The sequence below is a fragment of the Ornithorhynchus anatinus genome, chromosome 5, assembly GCF_004115215.2.
Source record: "Ornithorhynchus anatinus isolate Pmale09 chromosome 5, mOrnAna1.pri.v4, whole genome shotgun sequence".
Taxonomy (NCBI): Eukaryota; Metazoa; Chordata; class Mammalia; order Monotremata; family Ornithorhynchidae; genus Ornithorhynchus; species Ornithorhynchus anatinus.
Window position 1 is genome coordinate 65,003,422 of NC_041732.1, and position 18,341 is coordinate 65,021,762.

The 18,341-nt window shown below is 45.6% G+C and overlaps 1 protein-coding gene across 6 annotated transcripts in view; it reads right to left on the reverse strand.

Moving 5' to 3' along the window:
* Positions 1–14,726: 14,726 nt before the first annotated feature.
* Positions 14,727–18,341, reverse strand: part of PRDM2 (PR/SET domain 2) — a 186,639-nt gene continuing 183,024 nt past the window's right edge. For all 6 annotated transcript variants that reach the window (XM_029064399.1, XM_029064403.1, XM_029064406.2 and 3 more), the window contains one exon: positions 14,727–16,479. The gene's annotated coding sequence lies outside the window, so the exon portion shown is untranslated. The remainder of the gene's footprint in view (positions 16,480–18,341) is intronic.

The following is an 18,341-nucleotide window of genomic DNA, read 5'->3' on the forward strand; positions in this document are numbered from 1 at the left end:
TACGATGAAGTTAATAGACCCAACCTCTGCCCACGAAAAGCTTACAGTCTATAGGGGCAGGCAGACATTAAAATAAACTTTGGGTATATAAACACATTAGTGCTGTGGAGCTGGTGTGAGCAAAGTGCTTCAGGGGTCCTCAACCAAGTGCATAGTCAACACAGAGGGGAGGGAGGTTGGGGAAAAATACCTACCAGTTCTCACTCCTACTTAGACTGTGAGCCCCATGTGGAAAAGGGATTATGTCCAATCTGATTAACTTGAACCTACCCCAGCACTTAGTACAGTGCTTTGCACAGATTAAGCGCACTTCTAGATTGTAAGATCCTGTTGGGTAGGAAACAGATCCACCAAGTCTGTTGTATGGTACTCTCCCAATTGTTAAGTACAGTGCCTAGATTATGAGCCCGTTTCAGGGGAGGGATTATCTCTGTTGTCAAATTGTACTTTCAAGCGCTGAGTATAGTGCTGTGCACACAGTAAGTGCTCAGTAAATATGACTGAATGAATAGCCCATGGCAAATGTTCCAATAAATATCAGATTGACAAATATAATAATAATACTAACAACAACAATATGCCATGCTGTTTCTAAATGAGCACTTTAGAAGTTTAGCACTTTCACTATCCAGGTAAACAGATCATAAATGAGTGACCTTAAGGAGAACAGGTTGTGATCTCACCAAGAAGTTCCGGAGATGAGACTACAAGAATTGTTAGGATCAAAAAGGCTGCAATATTAGCAATGCCTTCAAGGACTCACTCTCCAATTTCTTTCACTACCAGTTCTAACAGCAGTCGCATTTATTGAGCGCTCACTTGGTTTGGCTCACCACACTAGGTACTTGAGAAGGACAGAACCAACAAAGAAGGCTTAGGTTGGTCTGACTTTGTATCAATTTTTTTCCCCCCTTAGAAAACCTGCCCAATCTTCACCCTGCCTCCCAGGGCCTGCTAAATGGATCAGGAGATCAATCAACATGATCCACCTTCAAGGCCCCAGCACAGACCAGAATCAACTGTGCCTGGAGGCCTCCATGAGCTTACTGTTCTTTTCTATTCTTGGAAGACTGTGAACCGAGGAAATGACAGTACATCAGGAGCCTGCCCAGGGGAGTAGTAAAGGGAGAAAAGTCTTACCTTCAGAGCTAGAGGTAGACCAGTGTCCCAAGTAAGATTAGCAGGAGAGGATCCTTCCCTTAGGGAGATCTCCTTCAGATCAAACATTTCTACATTAGTAAAGACTATTTAAAAAACGAAAAAAAAAAAAATCTGATGACCAAAGTTGCCATTTGGCTTTCTGCACACACTGTGCAAGGAGGGAGCTGTAGATTTCAATCAGTGGTATTCATTGAGCACTTACTTTGTGCAGAGCACTGCACTAAGCGCTTGGGAGAGCCCAACAGATGTATTACCTGCCCACTGTGAGATTTCCTTTGGATACTTTATTCAGTCCGGCTTTTAACATGAAAAGCAGTGTGGCTTAGAGGAAAGAGGATGGACTTGGGAGTCAGAGGTCGTGGGTTCTAATCCCAGCTCTGCCACTTATCAGTTGTGTGACTTTGGGCAAGTCACTTAACTTCTCTGTGCCTCAGTTACCTCATCTATAAAATGGGGGTTAAGACTGTGAGCCCCTCGTGGGACAACATGATTGCCTTGTATCTACCCCAGCGCTTGGCACATAGTAAGTGCTTAACAAATGCCATCATAATAACAACACTGCTGAGCCATCATCCCCCCAAAACTGTGGATCTAGATCACAAAAGAGACCTTGGGTTGAAAATATTTTCAACCTTTCTATCTTTGCCTAGAAAGGAGAATACGGTGGCCTCTTTCTAACAGATTAAAAATCAGCAGCCTCTTCCTTCCTACTGTCAACATACATCATCTGGAGTCCAGGGAGGGAGTGATTTCACAAACTAGAAACAATCAAGGGTATTTATTGAGTGCTTACTGTGTATAGACCACTACATTAAGCGGTTGGGAGAGTACAATAGAGTTGGTATATACAATCATTGCCCCCGAGGACCTCCAAAACAATCACAGAAATAGCATAGGCTGCTCTGCCAGAGTTTCCAAAATGGTGCATTTCTCTTTGGCCAATGCTTCTAGCTATCCCAGCTATAGATTGCCTAGACCTTAAACAGCCCCAGAAAGTGGATAGGGAAATAAAGGTAAAAGTCACACACTTTTGCTTCTAGCAAGCAGAGGTAAAGGGATTTATTAGGCAAGGAAAAAGACTAGAAATGCAGGCTAGAATCAAGTGTGGATATTATCTATAGGTTTCAATTATTTGAGTTATTTCCCCTCTTACCTCAGGTAATTGAGAGTTGGCTGTATGACTTTTCTTCCTCTGCATAAAATGCCAGTGCACAGGTATTAGAATGGGGGTGAGAGAAATCCCATTTGCTACTGGAAATAAAATGTTTATGACTACAATATCTAGGGCATCCTGATAACAGAGTTGCCAAATACCCTGGGAGTCACTTCCCTGAAAAATTTTAGCCATCTCACCTTTGGTAACAATTCTGTCTAGGATGAGGAACATCGCTGTCAATGAGGTCCCCGAGGGCATTTTGCGAAGATGGAATGACCGCTCCCTTCCCCATGTTTACCCTCACTGAATCTGACACCCACTGGAAAAGCTGCCCATCAGACAGCCAGTCAGCCAACATGTCACCAAAGTAAACTCAGGGAAAGTGAAAGAGTACAACCAGGAACCAAGGGAAGAAGCATCTTTCTATGCAGTTTCTAGATACTCTTTCTGAAGTGTTGAGTACAGTGCTCTGCACCCAGTAAGCGCTTAGGAAAAATCACTGATGAATGGATGCTTACCCCAGATTTTACGGAGGAGGGTTAGAGGAGATTGGAATAGCAAGGTTAGACAAAGCCAAGGGCAAGAAGTCAACTAATCAGTGACCTTGCCTGTTAATGCCTTCACCTCCCCATGCTTCCTACCACCAAAGGAAATCATCCTGGCAAGTCTTGTGACACAGAGTGCTTTTTTCCCACCACAGCAAAGCCTCCAAGGAGGAACAGAGGCTTTCAATGTGAACCCTCTCTGGGTGCTGGCAGGAGGATAATTTTATTTTCTGAGCACCCCAAATGTGATTCCCCCCCGCTTTTACATTTCCTCATTGCTGGATACAGCACTCCACTATGGTGTAGATATGTAGTTGTCAATCAATCAATTGTATTTATTGAACGCTTATTGTGTGAAAAGGACTGTACTTGGTGATTGGGAGAGTAAAATAATAATAATAATAATAGCATTTGTTAAGCACTTATGTGCCAGGCACTGTACTAAGCACTGGGGTGGATATAGACAAATCAGATTGGACAATCTCTATCCCACTTGGAGTCCAGTCTTAATCCCCACTCTACAGATGACGTACCTGAGGCCCAGAGAAGTGAAATGACTTGCCCAAGTTCAAACAATAGACAAGTGGCAGGGCCAGAATTAGAACCCAGGTCCTTCTGACTCCCAGGCCCATGATCTATCCACGAGGCTGTGCTAGACATGTTCCCTGCCTAGTAAAAGCTTATAGTCTAGAAGTGTCCATTTTAGACTGGGGAGATTGGAGGTACTAATTAGGAGTTGGTGGAAAGAACAGGTGTCTGGGAGGCAGGAGACTTTGGGTTTTAATCTTAAATCTGCTACTTACTGGCTTTGTATAACTTTGGGCAAATCACAACCTCTCTAGGCCTCAGTTTCCTCATCTTTTAAATGGGTAAGAAAAATAATAATAATGGTATTTGTTACACACTTACTCTGTTTAAAGTTGTGGGGAGGGGATGAGTCTGCCAAATTGCTGAGTCACACAGAAAATTTCCTACCTATTTCATCCATAAGGTGCCCTCTCTATTTCCCCAGCAGGGAAAGACTGAGTGAAGGAAAGGACAAAAAATAAATAACAAAAGCCCTTGGAAAATGCCAAAGTGGAAGAAGCGGTTATGAGAAATTGCTTCTCTAATTAACCTTCAAAGGTAATTAGGGATTTCACCACTCGGCCAGATTCGGCTCTGCACAAGCTCATGTTTAATATGCACTGGAGACGGGGCCCTGGGCACGGTTCCTTCAGGATTTGTGCAGCCTCTTGGGAGGCACGCTTTCTCTGCGGTCCATCAGCAAAACCTTAGCCTTCCACTCTCTCTGAAGCAGAGCTGAGAGCCGGAGGCTTGGGCTATCCCGATTCCTTATGAGGCTCTCCCATGATTGGGCCAGAAGACTCTGCAGAAAGGTCACAGAAGGAGGCCACACACAGGAGAACAGAGTCAGTCGGCTGTTGCCTTGTAAAATCTCGAATAAAGAAATATGGAAGTTAATGAGCTGTTCCTTCAGCTGCCAGCACAAATATATTCATTATGCTGCAAATGATCAACTGCTAGGAACTAAGCAAAAAGACAAATCAGGCAGCAGGCCTCACTGAAGTTGGGAAGTTCCTGTCTCTTCCGTAATTTATTTAGATGTCGGCCTCCCCCAGCTAGACCATAAGCTCCTGAAGGGCAGGGATCCTGTCTATTAATTTGGTTGTATCTGAGCGCTTAGTGTGTGCAGGGCACTATACTAAGCTCTTGGTACAATAAACAGATGCATTCCCTGCCCACAATGAGCTTACAGTCTAGAGACTATAGTCTAGAGCTTACAGTTTCTGTAAGCTCTAGCAACTCTTTTGTAGTGTGATCTCCCAAGCTCTCAGAACAGTGCTCTGCACAAGATAAGTGCTCAATAAATACCATTGGTTGATTGATTCTAGAATCTTTCTACTAGGGTATATCTACCAACTCTATTATAGTGTACTCTCCCAAGCTTATGGTTCAGGGCTTTGCACACAATAAATGCTCAATAAATACCACTGATTGATTGACTTTAGAAGCTTTTTCCTCCACCATGGGTGCCCAAGTCTCATGAACTGAAGAACCCAAAATAAAATACGGCTCAGATCAAGAAGCATTCTTTTAACCTTTAAGAGAAGCAACTTGGCCTAGTGGATAGAGCATGGCCCTGGGAATCGGAAGAATGTAGGTTCTAATTCCAGCTCTGCCATTTTTCTGCTTTGTGATCTTGGGCAAGTCACTTAACTTCTCTGTACCTCAGTTACCTCATTTATAAAATGAGGATCAAGACTGTGAGCTCCATGCAGGACATGGACTGTATCCAACCTGTTCAGCTTGTATCTACCCCAGTCTTAGACCAGTGCATTTCAATACCACAAAAAACTAACAAAAAAAAAATCATAAGCAAGTGGTCCAGTGAGAGGAGGTCCTTCCATGGGATAGGGAGATGGGGATGAGTATCCATTCAATCATATTTATTGAGCATTTACTGGGCAAAGTACTGTACCAAGCGCAACAGGCTCACAGTCTAAAAGGGGGAGACAGACAACAAGTAGTCAAGCATCATTACCATCAAGATAAATAGAATCATAGATATATATATCATTTATAAAATATAGTAAAGTAATAAAAGTAATAGTAATGAGCAGTGATAATGAGCAGTGATCAAGTAATAGCCAAATAACTAGGACAGGAACAGGGAGTAGGGAATATGAAGGGAAGAGAAGAAAGAGATTGTGGGGAGGACCTGTTCCATCCTTCCCAGAAAGGGCTGAGAAGACAGGACCCTGCAGGCCAGGTTGTCAATGAAATAATGAATAACAAAGTACACACATATCCTAGGTCTTCTCTACAATAATGATAACAATTATTATGGCATTTGTTAAGCGCTTACTACTTGCCAGGCACTGTACTAAGTGCTGGGGTGAACCCAAGCAAATCAGGTTAGACACAGTCCCTGCCCACATGGGCCTCACGATCTCAATCCCCATTGTACAGATTAGGAAACTGAGGCAAAAAGAAGTGAAGTGACTTACCCAAGGTCACACAGCAGACAAGCGGAAGAACTGGGATTAAAATTTATGACCTCTGACTCCCAGGCCCACGCTCTATCTGCTACACCACGCTGTAGATGACCTGCAGTAGCTCATGGGCTTCAGCTTGGCTCCCCCTGGACTAGATAAACGCCAGTGGAGGAAGGGTTTTGATTACCAGAATTGCTCTCCACCCAACTAGTATCGATTTCCCCTAGGCCGAGATCAACATCAGTTTAACAAGGGTCGAATCACACATTTTTCACATCGGACTTCCCCTCTCTATATGAGTCCTTCTGGAGTGGACAGGAGTTGTGATGACTTATTGCAGCACCATGACTCTCTCAGATAGGAAAGCATTGCATGAGGAAGTGGGTGGGGATTAGGCACATGATTTGAGGGCTTTGTGGATTTGAACTTAAAGCCAGCTGCTCAGTTACAACAAACAAAGGGGGGGTGGAGAGTTAAATTCATTCCTGGCTGAATTGCTACCTATCAATCCTTGTTGATGATCCACTCATTTGTCCCTTCTATTGGGATGTTTGAAATTTAACAAGTTCATGATCGATCAGGAGAACTCAAGCTGGTCTTTGCCTGATTCAACTCTGCCCTCAACATTATTTCTCCATCCTTATTAACTCCCATGCCATTGCCCTCAACAGTTGTTTCAGATATTCAACTCCCTCTTCAAACCCCCATTCTCCCACCTCATGCCCCTGACAGGCCGCATACTTTATTAAGAAAATTGAAACCATCAGGCATGATCCACCTAAAATCTCCCCTGCTCTTCTCCAGTCCTTTCCTTCTGCTGCCCCTTCACTGACTCTTCCATCTTTCTAAACCAGCATCTCAAGAGATCTCCCACCTCCTCTAAAAATCCAGACCCTCCAACCTGCACCTCCAATCCCATCCCTTTGGCACCCAATCAAAACTCTTGTCCTCTCCCTTCTTCCCGCCCCGACCACCATCTTCAACTGTTCACTCTCCAGTGGCTTCTTCCCCACTGCTTTCAAACACGCTAATGTATTCCCCCATCCTTAAAAAACCATCTCTACCCCACTTCTCCCTCCAGGTGTACCCCCATTTCCCTCCTACCACTCATCTCCAAACATTAATTGACCCAGCCATCTATACCTGCTGCCTCCACACCCTTTCAATTCTCCCCTTGACTCCATCCAATCTGGTTTCTGCCCCCCTGTACTCCATGGAAACTGACCTGACCTCAGTGGCTTCTACTCCATCCTAATTCTCAAGGACTCTCAGCTGCCTCAGACACTACAGAGGAGCCCCTTCTCCTGAAAACATGATCTAACCTTGGCTTTACTAATCCTGCCTCTTCTGGTTCTCTTATCTGCCTGCTCATTCTCAATTTCCTCCTTTGCCTCCCACCCTCTAACTGTGGGAGTCCCTCAAGGCTCAGTTCTGGTTTTCCTATTTCCATGTAAACCCACTTTCTTGGAGAACTTATTCACTCCCTTGGCTTTAACTACCATCTCTTTGCAGATGATTACCACATCTACATCTCCAGCCCTGATCTATTTTAAAGAAATGATATTTATTGAGCACTTACTCTGTGCTGGGCACTGTAATAAGCACTTGGAGAGTAGCAACAACAATAGAACACATTCCCCCCTACAGTGAGCTTGTCTTTACAGTCATATATTTCTTCCTCCCTTCTCATCATCTCTACTTGGATGCCCCACCAAACACCTCAAGGGTACAAAGCACACCTCAGGTGGATTTAGAGACTAAGAAGGAAGAGAAAAGGTCTTCAATTCCACCCCCTAATCGCTCAGGCTTTAGACTGTAAAATCCTCATGGGCAGGGATCATATCTTCCAACTCAACTACACTGTACTCTTCCAAGTGCTTAATATGGTGTTCTGCACACATTAAGGCCTCAATCAATAATAATAATTATTATGGTATTTGTTAAGTGCTTATTATGTGCCAGGCACTGTGCTAGGTGTTGGGGTAGATAAAAGCGAATCAGGTTGGACACAGTCCCTGTCCCACATGGAGCTCATAGTCTCAATACCCATTTTAGAGATGAGGTAACTGATGCATAGAGAAGTTAAGGGACTTGCCCAAGATCACACAGCAGACAAGTGGCAGAGTCGGAATTAGAACCCTTAATGTTCTGACTCCCAAGCCCATGCTATATCCACTATGCCACACTGCACTCTTATTACCTCAAAATAAGTTTTCCATTGGAGGAATGAATGGCAGGGAAGATTTTATTTGAATTGTTTTCATTTGTTCTGCCCCAGGCCTTATGCCACAGTTTTTCCTCCTCCTCCCGCTACAGAAGTGAGACAGACTGTTCGGATGTTTTTGCCACAGGAATGCGGTTATAAATTGCAATTTATAAAAAAAGTAAAACCCAAACACGCTCCTTAATTATCTTTTATTTTTAATCAGGGTAGATAATCTGGCTTAACGCCAGGCCCTTCTAGATCCCCAGAGCATACAGATGGATTCCTTTACAGCCTGCTTTCAATGCCTAGAGTACCACGAAGCCAATCTGACTTTATGGCTGTCTTGTGCCCCTGCCTAGTTCTAGTTACCTTCGATCAAACTACTGCATTGACATCTGCTCCTGGTAAACAATTACCTTGCAATATTTCTGGAAACGGCGTGAAATTTCACCAGAAATGTCCCTGAGAACCGGTGGTTTTCGCCAGGCTTGATGAGGTCCTGCTCTCTACTAGTCACTAAGGTCTCGTCAATCTCTAACTGCTGCATCTTTTTTCTTAAGCAGGGCCACGGCAGTGGAACGGCGCTGAAATCCCCGCACCAAAGGACGAAGAAAGAACTCATCCTTGTTCCTTTCCCACTATAACCACACTTGATCTGACACCAATGTACTCGCTGTGCCTCGCTCCTGTTTCTCTGGCCACTGACCATTTGGTCATGCCCTCCCTCCTGTCTGGAGCTTCCCCTCACACCCTCCTTCACATCCAACAGACCACCACTCTCCCCATTTTTGAAACCCCACTGAAATCTCATTCCTATTTCCCTTTCTATTCATTCATTTGTATTATTGAGAACTTACTGTGTGCAAAGCACCATAGGAAGGGCTTGGGACAGTACAACAATAAACAGACACAGTCCCTGCCCACAGTGAGCTTTCAGGCTAGAGGGGGAAAGACATTAATATAAATAAATCAATTACAGACATGTACATAAGTGCTTTCTTACTGCCTCACAGTGCTCGGCACATAGTAAGCATTTAAATACCACCATCATCATTATTATTACAATGCTCTGCATACAGTAAGCGCTCAATAAATATGATTGAATGAATGCACTTGAGTCTTTACAGTCTAAGGACTTCGTGATGTTCACCATATTCCCCAACCCCCAGAGCACTTCATACATATGTTTATGCTTGGTTGCTTCCCTCATCTGTAATTTTAGTGTCTGTCTCCCTGCTAGATTGCAAGTTCCTTGAGAGTAGGGATAATGTCTATTTATTGTTCTCTCTCAAGTACCTAGTACAGTGCTCTGCACACAGTAAGCACTCAAATACCACTGATTGTTGTTGCTGAATGGCAACTTTTAAATCAAGAGGCAAAAATGGCCATTTGCCAGAACTCCCTGCTTTTTCAGAGGCTGTTCTACAGTAGCTGCCCCCTGAAGAGGCTACTGGTATCTGATTAATGGCTTCAAGTCCAGGAATAGATTGTCCAGGACTTCCCTCTTTCTTGAGAATCTCTTATCGCCATCAGCCCTTACACACCTGTTGGAGATCCTGAAAAATGATTCTTTCCCTGCCTGAACAATCGATTCTCATTGTTTTGCATATCAGGTATGAGCAGAGAGTTGAGATGTATGCTGAGATGTACAGAAGCAGGTCCAGTTGGGGGCAAATGGGAAAGCAAGAGATAAGAGTCAAGCATTAGCTGAAATCTGGGGGTCCATCCCAGCCATAGCCTGCCTTTGCCCTCCAATGGCAAGGCTGTACTCAGACGCACTTAGAGCTAAACTTGGCCCAAGCACCAGCCAGATCTGTCTAGGGCTCGGTTTTGTTTTGTGCTGGGGTGTGACTGCTGGGATTTATAGTCCCCAGTGACCCCAGAAAGACTTCCATATTAGTACGCGTCTTCCACGAATGCTTGGCTGAGCTGCTGCCGTGCTAGTTCGGAGCCATCGTCTCTTTGGACTAGACTAGATTCTAAAGCAGAAATGAAGAGGATGGGAGTGAGGAGGGGAAGGCTATTCTACTCCTGATAGAACCCAGAAGGATTCTTTTTTTGGTCCAAACTGACAATTACCAGGCTAGCCGAAATCCACCCAGCACTGCATTAGAGAAACAGGATTGCGTAGTGGATAGAGCATGTGTCAGGGAGTCAGAAACTCATGGGTTCCAATCCCAGCTCCACCACTTGCCTGCTGTGTGGCCTTGGGCAAGTTACTTAACCTCTCTGTGCCTTAGTTCCCTTATCTACAAAATGGGGACTGAGACTGTGAGCCCCACATAGGACAGGTACTATGCCCAACCCCATTTGTTTGCATCCATCCCAGTGCTTGGTACAGTGCCTGACACATAGTAAATGCTTAAAAAATTCCACAGTTATTATTAATGTTGGTATTTGTTAAACATTTACTATGTGCAGAGCACTGTTCTAAGTGCTGAAGCAGCGTGGCTCAGTGGAAAGAGCCCGGGCTTGGGAGTCAGAGGTCATGGGTTCAAATCCCAGCTCTGCCACTTGTCAGCTGTGTGACTGTGGGCCAGTCACTTCACTTCTCAGTTCCCTCATCTGTAAAATGGGGATGAAGACTGTGAGCCTCATGTGGGACAACCTGATGACCCTGTATCTTCCCCAGCGCTTAGAACAGTCCTCTGCACATAGTAAGCGCTTAACAAATACCATTATTATTATTATCATCAAGAAGCTTTTGATATGGAGTACTGTGTGCACAGAATTTCACTAAGCACTTGGGAAATATACATTAGAAATAAAAACCATGATCATGCCCTTGAGGAATTTAGAGCCCCAAGGTGGGAACACAGACATACATTAACAAAATTAACAGCAAGAGAATAGATATAAATATATCTGTATGTCCTGCTTTGGACAGGAATGTCCACTCAGTCCTCATTTCAAATAAAGCAATGGTTGCTGACTTCATCATATTAAAGTTATTGCTACCTAATACAAAACTATGTCCTTAGGAATGTCAGCTTTGGCTCTGAATTCTGAAATTCGAGACTTATTGGGGAGAAAAGCCCGTGGTGATTCAGGAAATAAAGTCAAAGACTGAGGTTACAATTCAGGGGGGAGGAAAGAAGCTGGAAGAGCTGGCACACCTGAATCATTTTAGTCATTTATGGCACACAATGCTGCTAGTCCTCATAATCATCTCCGTCTTTCATGTGCCCACCTAAAAGTTCATTTTAATTTTGTCTCTTCATCCACAGAAAAAATGGGGCTTTCCTTTTTTTACATTCTTTGGAATCAATCATTTCTCAGTCAATTTCAAACAATTAAGCAACACCCAAGCTCTCCTCTTCCTATCCTACCCTCCCCAGTCACCTGCCCCTCAACTCTTGTACTAGAGATTGACCATCCTGTCTCCCTTCTGTCTTCTTCCCATATTGTACTGGACGATTGACCATCCTGTCTCCGTTCTACCTCTCCAATATTGTACTAGACACCCCGTCTCTGTTTAATCTCCTTCCTGTGGGAGATCCATCATTTAAGTTTGGGCAGCAATATGTCAATTACTTTTTTGGACCACCCCTAAGAACTGGTTCTGATTGGAGGCTGGAGTACGGGCAACGCAAGGGGATGGGGTAGGATTTTGGGCACGCGCCGGAAGAGTTGTGGTCGAGTAGAACGCAGAAATGCTTGCAAGTAAAGGTACCATGTTGGGACGGCTCGGGGCCGTTCGTCACTCGTACCGCCCTGGGGTGAACAGGCAGGCAGCCACTTTCCGCCCTTTCCTGCTGTCTCGGCTCGCTCTCTTGAGCCTGTTCATTTCTACACCAAGGTCACGAAACCCCCTCTTGTGATTGCAAGATCAGAGTCGTTCTTCTGATAAAATTCCGTAACAACTCTGCAATGTGGGCTGTCGCTAGATCCATTTCTTTCCCAATCGTGAAGCAAATGTGGGGCCCAGGAAAGCCTGGGCCTCTACATTATTATCGGCAGCAAGGGAGATAGTTGGTTTCAGAAACTCTTGTGCCTGTACCAGGACTATCAGCTCAATCAATTCAATTCAAATGAGAAGCAGCGTGGCTCAATGGAAAGAGCCCGGGCTTGGGAGTCAGAGGTCATGGGTTTGAATCCCAGCTCTGCCACTTGTCAGCTGTGTGACTTTAGGCAAGTCACTTTGCTTCTCTGTGCCTCAGTTACCTCATCTGTAAAATGTGGATTAACTGTGATCCTCACGTGGGATAACCTGATTACCCTGTATCTACCCCAGTGCTTAGAACAGTGCTTGATACATAGTAAGCGCTTAATAAATACCAACATTATGATTATTATCAATTCAGCACCTGAAGGGCAAGGGAAGGAGCCAAATGGAGGAGATCAGCCAGAGAGCTCTACAGAGAGTTAGTGGACCTTGTTAGTAACTTTGCCACAGCTCCCCTCTTCCCAGGCATTGGATAGGACCTTTTTAGCCTAAGATAATTTGTTTCAAGTAACTTTATTCTAGAAATCACCAATACCAGGCAGTACATCCTCGATTCAACAGCATTTATTGAGCACTTGCTTTGTGCAGAGCACTGTATTAAGCACTAGGAAGAGTAACACTACAGCACAGTTAGCAGATACACCATACACTTTTTACAACCCACCTCGTGGCAGCAGCAAAAAGGGTAGAGAAGGAAAGATACTCACTGGGCCTGAGTCGGGAGTGAAGGCAATGTCTCCGAGTGGCAAGCCCGAGCCTTCCTCATCCGAGGCGTCCACTGGAAAGGCTCAGTCTTTGGTCTCCTTGGGTGGATTGGCAGGGCAGCTCGGGATGGGGGCACTGGGGGGGCTGCAGCCTGCAGGCCTGACCTTTTCCCAGGGTGGCTGTGACTGCTCCCGCTTAGGCTGTAAGCCCATCAATGGGCAGGGACTGTATCTTTTTGCTGATTTGTCCATTCCAAGCGCTTAGTACAGTGCTCTGCACATAGTAAGCACTCAATAAACACGATTGAATGAATGGCTGGAAGGAGACCCCCGGCACGGCGTCCTTTTGCTCCTAGCTGCTTCTTCCTCATCACGACTCTAAATTGGGCTCACCTGGGGGGTCTTTAGTTAAAAGCCCAAAGCCCCCAAGCCAGAGCAGGCCAGCAAAGTGCACGTGTGAAGGAAGGGGAGGGTTGACGCAAAGGCAGCAGCGCCACCTACCTGTGGCTCCCCGGTACCACCGCGCTCCAGAATAATAATAATATTAATGTTTGTATTTGTTAAGCGCTTACTATGTGCAGAGCACTGTTCTAAGCGCTGGGGAAGATACACTATCATCAGGTTGTCCCACGTGGGGCTCACAGTCTTCATCCCATTTTACAGATGAGGGAACTGAGGCCCAGAGAATTTCATTCATTCATTCGTATTTATTGAGCGCCTACTACTAGTAATACTAATAATAATGTGGGTATTTGTTATGCGCTTACTATGTGCAGAGCACTGTTCTCAGCGCTGGGGGAGATACAGGGTAATCAGGTTGTCCCACTTGAGACTCACAGTTAATCCCCATTTTACAGATGAGGTAACTGAGGCACAGAGGTTAAGTGACTTGCCCACGGTCACACAGCTGACGAGTGGCAGAGCCGGGATTCGAATCCATGTCCTCTGGCTCCCAAGCCGGGCTCTTTCCACTGAGCCACGCTGCCCCCAAAGCCCGCTGAGCTCCCTATCTCCCCCCCACCCCCCAGAAAGGTCAATTTAGGGGTCGGGCCCATGGCTTGGACACCACGACCCCCTCCAGCAATATGTGTCCTACACCCACAAAGCATATGGGTCTCTAAACCTTCCGTCAGTCCATTTGGAGAAATCTTTATGCTGTTTCGAACTGCTTAAACTTTATCCTATTCTTTAATAATATTAATACTCATATTCATTCATTCGATTGTATTTTTTGAGCCCTTACTGCGTGCAGAGCATAGTGCTAAGCGCTTGGAAAGTAAAATTCAACAACAGAGGGACAATCCCTGCCCACAATGGGCTCAATGGTATTTGTTAAGCTCTTACTATGTGCCATGCACTGTACTAAGCACTGGGCTGGATACAAGCAAATGGAGTTGGGCACAGTCCCTGTCCCATGTGGGGCTCACAGTCTCGATCCCCATTTTCCAGATGAGATAACTGAGGCCCAGAGAAGTGAAGTGACTCGCCTAAGTTCCCATGGCAGATAAGAGGCAGAGCAGCATTAGAACGCATGACCTTCTGACCGCCAGGCCCTATCCACTGCACCATGCCGCTTCTCAAACTTTAGAACTGTTATTTTGTGATGTAATCGATCAACAGTGATAGGGTCTCGGATGAGCAGGTAGGATTCACTTACTGAGCTGAAGGAGATATTATTACTAATATTTTACAATGCTCTTCCCACTAAACAGCAGTGACCCTATCATAAACGGTTATTCCCTTGGTTAAGAGTGGTTATTTCAAATGCTCTCTGACCCAATGTTTTGGCTTGCAGAACAACTTATTTACCACATAAAACTTCTTCCAGTGACAAAGTTTGTTTCTACCTCCCTTTTAAAGAAGACAAAGGGCTTAGGAGAAATAGTAAACTTAGAGACTTTCATCTCCACTTTTTCTCCACTGCTGCACCTGCAAACCAGTTGATTTCAGTTAAAACACACACGCACACACACAAAACATTAGAGAGAAAAGAAACAACCACACCTGGATTTCCTTATAGTCCTTCTTCAGTTTATTTTTCAGTTTTTTTTTACATGGCAGACAAACAACAGAGCTGTTAGCTCTCTGAAGCAACGTTCAGAAGACCATCGTCATCGATCAGGAAACACCACTTTTTCAACCTTTTTTTTCTTTTTTTCTTTTGTGGAATACTCATGTCAATATTCACATTAGGGAGAGAGTGTTGCAAGACAACCGGCAAATTTTCACATGCAAAAATGAATCGTTTTCCATCCTCCCACCAGCTTTTGTGAGAACTCCCCATTTTGGTCGAAGAGGTGGGAGGGAGGGGGTTAGGTACAAGGATTTTGGCCTTGTGGATGATCTCCCACACCTGCAGTGTGGGAGGAGGGAACTGCTAATTTTTACATTTACTGGGGCAAAGTTTCATTTGAGGGTCAGGGACAATATCCTACTTCCATGCTCATGAAGACTCGTTTCTGTGACCACTTTTCTAATTTGTCACCTAAGAAAATTTTTTATCTGGGTGGGTGATCGGGGGTGAAGTTGGGTTCTATTTTCAGCCCCAAGGCCCTTTTTCCAGACCCTTTTCCTGGCTAGACCAAGATAATGAATGTCAGACACCATTCTTGCAGCCTATCGGTTAAATAACCCAAGTTATAAAACTTTAAAAATGGAGCATTTACAGTCCGGACATAAATACGTGCTTTTAAAATGGTCTAAATACATATGTACACGGTTGAGAGATAAACCGGGTCAGCCCTGAAAAAAGCATTCATTTATCAAGTCAAGATTCAAGTCTTTTGGATTCTCCTTCAACCATTTTTTAAATATCTCCTTTAAAAATAGAGATTATTAAACGGCACAAAATTGGTCTCAAAGAATAATTCCCCCGTGATCTGCCTTAAAGGCACAAAACCTATAACTTTCAATAGGCAAGGCTCTTTGCTCCTCCCACTGAGCCCGGATAGGGTTCCGTTGAGCGTGCTCTGGAAGCAACTGAAGGTTCTTAAAGCCGGTTCGGGCCAAGAGCTCCAGGAGAGAACAGCGAGGGGAAGCCGATTCAGGGAATGCCGCCCAGATGGCATCGAGGTGGACTTTCCCCTCGCTCTGAGCCTGGCCGGGTGTCTCTGACCCGTTCTCTACTTTGGGCTCAATGCATCCCCGGACCTCAACAAAGGCGGGGCTGGTTTTAACCCACGGACCTTGATGTCTCGGCACAACGTTTCTCTGGCAAATGGAACCGGATGCCCAGAATCATTCCCTCTGGCATGAGGATTTCCAATCTCTTCAGGCTGGCGGCTCCCTGTAAAAGATCTCTGAGCATCTTGCAGGCTTGACTGGGAGAAAGGAGGGGAGGATGTCATCCCTAACAGTCTCCCTAAAAGGATCGCTCGGCTCGGATTGCGCTCGACCCCGGGGTAGGATCCTGAACGTGTAATGCCTCTTTGTCTGAGAAACAGAAAAAACACTACGTACTCCTGAAAAATTGCATAGTAGGTGGGGTCCAATCCAGCAGATCCTCCGGCTGGCCCAACTCAGTTAAGGACTCTGTTCACCTGCTCCTCCTCCCCAGGGCCTCTGGGCCCTGAGCACGAAACGCGGCAGGAGGCAGCACGGACTTATCCTTCTTGCCTTGCCTGTGGTTCAAATCTCCTCCTTGAAGGTACATCTGTCTCTCCCTCTCTTTCACTCTGAAAGGATCCAGGCAAGATCACACCAGCCGTCCAGGCAGGGAAACCTCTGGCCTCGCTGCCTTTGACAGAACCCGCGTCACATCAGCTGGGAAGAAACAGAAGAAAGAATGATGACATTGGGATCACCTTTCATGAGACTCTTGCAGGACACCCAGCCTTGCCCCCGGAGAGTCATTCTTCAGGTGGTCCAGGCTCTGAACTGGGAAGAGGCAAGTTCTGGGCTACTACATCCAAGAGTTTGGCCACGATTGGCCCCTGGTTTATCTCCATCTAGTTAAGATAAAAAGCATCACGGATAAGAAGCACCCTCAGTTTCCTACCTTTTCCTTCTCTTCCTACTCCTCTTCCCTCACATCTTCTGAGTCTCTGTGCTCTTTTCAAAAGACCCCCATTAGAGAGTAGACTTTTTATCGGGCAGGGAACGTGACTAATGCTCCTACTGTACTTTTCTGACTTGGAACAGTGCACTGCCCCTAGTAGGCATCCAATAAATACCATTACTAAAGGAACAACCACAACTGTTAATAGTACTACTAGTATGATTACTAAAACAGTGCTCTGCACACAGTAAGCGCTCAGTAAATATGATTGAATGAATGAACCCTCCCTTGACCCCACAGTCTCCTCCAGTTATCACCCCAACTCCCTCTTACCCTTCCTTTCCAAACTGTTGGAGTGAGTCATCTACACTCACTGCCTCCAATTGCTCTCCTCCAACTCTCTCCTGGACCACCTCCAATCTGGCTTCCGTTCCCTCCACTCCACTGAAACCACCCTCTCAAATGTCACCAATGACCTCCTTCTTGCCAAACCCAATGGCTCCTACTCTGTCCTAATCCTCCTCGGCCTCTCAGCTGCTTTTGATACTGTTGACCATCCCCTTCACCTCAACACGTTATCCAACCTTGCTTCACGGACTCCATCCTCTCCTGGTTCTCCTCTTATCTCTCTGGCCATTCATTCTCAGGCTCCTTCACAGGCTCCTCCTCCCCCACCCATCCCCTAGCTGTAAGAGTTCCTAAAGGGTCAGTTCTTTGTCCCCTTCTGTTATACATCTGTACTCACTCCTTTGGCGAACTCATTCACTCCCATGACTTCAACTATCACCTCGACGTAGATGATACCCAAATCTACATCTCCTCCCCTGTTCTCTCTCCCTCCCTCCAGGCTCGCATCTCTACCTGCCTTCAGGACATCTCCACCTAAATGTCCTCCCATTACCTCAAACTCAACATGTCCAAGACTGAGCTCCTTATCTTCTGTCCCAAACCCTGTCCTCTCCCTGACTTTCCCATCACTGTGGACAGCACTACCATCCTTCCCTCTCACAAGCCTGCAATCTTCATCCTTGATTCTGCTCTCTCATTCACCCCACATATACAATCCATTACCAAAACCTGCTGGTCCCACCTTCACAACATCACCAAGATCCGCCCTTTCCTCTATCTAAACCTCAACCACATCAGTACAATCACTCATCCTATCCCAACTGGATTACTACATCAACATCCCTTCTGATGTCCCAAGCCTCCTGTCTCTCACCACTTCAGTCTATACTTCACTCTTGCTGCCGGGACTGTTCTTTCTACAGAAACACTCTGGGCATGTCACACCCCTCCTCATAAACCTCCAAGGGTTGTCCTATCAACCTCTGTATCAGCAAAAAATCCCCACTATTGGCTTTAAAGCTCTCCCATCACCTTGCCCCCTCCTACCTCACCTCCCTTCTCCGCCTTCTACAGAACAGCCCGAACACTCCGCCTCCTCTGGTGCTGCTAACCTTCTCACTGCACCCTCAATTCTCACCAGTCCATGGTGTCGACCCCTTGCCCACATGCCTACTCTGGCCTGGAATTGCCATCCCTCTTCAATCTGCCAAACTAGTATATTTCCCTGTGTTCAAAGCCCTACTGAAAACTCAATCTCCTCCAGGAGGCCTTCCCAGAC